This window comes from Alligator sinensis, unplaced genomic scaffold (assembly GCF_000455745.1).
Source record: "Alligator sinensis unplaced genomic scaffold, ASM45574v1 scaffold406_2, whole genome shotgun sequence".
Classification (NCBI taxonomy): Eukaryota; Metazoa; Chordata; order Crocodylia; family Alligatoridae; genus Alligator; species Alligator sinensis.
Window position 1 is genome coordinate 728377 of NW_005842543.1, and position 2048 is coordinate 730424.

The following is a 2048-nucleotide window of genomic DNA, read 5'->3' on the forward strand; positions in this document are numbered from 1 at the left end:
GGGGCTGGGAGCTGCCGCGCGGGGGCCGCAACTGCCGGGAGGCTCCAGCACGTCCCCCTACAGCGGGGGCTGCTCGGGCCCCTCTGGGAGCTCTGCCGGGGGAGAGGGGAGGGGTCCGTCCCGGGCATCGGTGCGTGAGCGCTCGGCTCCTGCGACCGCGGGTAAAGCGGCCCGGGGGGGGCTGCTGCTCGCGCGGCGCCCGGGGAGCCGGTTTCTCAGCCCCCTTCTAGGCTTGTGGGCCGGCAGGGAGGGAAGGAGGCAGGCGTGCTCTAAGCGGTGGAGCCAGGTCCCCGGGCAGCTCCCTCTTGGGAGGTGTGTTTTCAGCTCCTGCCAGGCAAACCTGGATGGGATGCTCTAGTTTGGGGGTGGGGGTGCACTAAGTGCTGATCTCTCTTAAAGGAGGGCGGAAAGGATCCCACAGACGCACGGAGGGGCAGGGGGTGGCGTTGGGGCAGGGCTGTGTTGCTGGGTGGATGTGCCACCCATGGGAGGGGGGGGTCTAGTCATGTGGGAGGACGCGGAAGCTTTTCATTTCATTGCCCTGCTAACGCTCCTGCACAAATCGGGGGCAGATGTCTGCATTTCACATAGTAGAGGCAGTTAGTAGATGGACTCCTTTGTTCAAGTTGGGAGTCGTCATATTTGAATCGGCTCTTAGCTTGATGAGGCAAGCTTTTATGTAAGCTTGGGCTTTAATTTCCTATTTAAAAAGATAAAGGGAGAGGTTTGAACTGAAGTTATGCAGTATTTACATACACAAAAACATAATATTGCCACTTACTGGGTCAGACTTGGGGTCCATCTTGCCCAGTATCCTGTGTCACACTGGGACTGTTTTCCTGTCCCTTGCCTGTTCATGTCTCTGGGCAGAGAGGGTGTCACTGGGCAGTGTCCACTGGCTCCCTGGACTCATTTAGGGGCTAGTGGGTGCTGTCCAGTGCACTCTGCATGGGGTCCCATGTTGGTGCACTTGTTTTAAACTTGCGACCTCACTCCCACCCCTGTTTTGGATTCAAGTTGTCCACCCAAATCAACTGACAAATAACCAATAGCCCCCCCCCCAGTAGAGGAGGCTAACTGTTGATTTGTGGGTGTCAAGCCCCCATTAACCGTATATGTAAAAATAGGCCTGTGTCACATAGTGGCAGAGAGGGGATGCTGAAAGGGAGAGTGGACTGGATAGGACCAGGATTTTTCCCCTTAGTGCTGCAGACAGTTAAACAGCGGTCTCCAACCTTTTTATGGTGAAGATCACTTTTTAGAAGTAAAGAGCACTGCAGGATCTACTGTGCTTTGTGCCCCCCCTCCCCCCCCCCCTGCTGGGACATGCATCTGCTGCCAGGTATTGGGGTGAGGCTCAGCTGAAAGAAAATGTAGAAATAACAGTAGGTGGCAGTGAGAGTGGATAGGGCTGCAGGGAAGTTGGGCCAGGGGCTCTGGGTGGCTGCAGCAGGGGAGAAGGGGCATGCACACAGCCAGGATCACAACCCATGCGCCCGAGGGGCTGCTCAACCCTTCTGCAACCCTGGTCATTGTCACAGTGGCGGGAGTGCGCTGCCCCACCCTGTGTCCCTGGATGACCAGATCTTCTGGACCTGGCCTGGTCAGGTCTGGGACTCTCTGCCACCTGGAGGGGCGCTCCTGCTGCCGGGCACAGCCTGGCAGGTGCCTCGGGGGCCCTTTTCCCCCCTCTCTCAATGCTCCAAGTCGGCTTCATAATAAAAGGCAAATCTAAATCAAAGCATTTTTTTCAGCATCTAGCTGTGAGCTCTGAAGTTCTCTATTCAACTATATTGAATAGGGTCCTTATCTTGCTATGGGGAGATGTGGACACGCTGGAGGGCAGGGAACAGCTGCAAGCAGATCTGGACAGGTTGCACAAATGGGCAGAAGACAACAGAATGCAGTTCAACAAGGAAAAATGCAAAGTGCTGCACCTAGGGAGGAAAAATGTCCAGCACACCTACAGCCTAGGGAATGACCTGCTGGGTGACACGGAAGTGGAAAGGGATCTTGGAGTCCTAGTGGACTCCAAGATGAACATGAGT

At 56.0% G+C, this 2048-nt stretch overlaps 1 protein-coding gene across 2 annotated transcripts in view; it reads left to right on the forward strand.

The window, feature by feature from the left end:
- HSPH1 (heat shock protein family H (Hsp110) member 1) overlaps window positions 1-2048 on the forward strand; it is a 50424-nt gene that overhangs the window by 2691 nt on the left and 45685 nt on the right. The gene's annotated exons all lie outside the window — the stretch shown is intronic.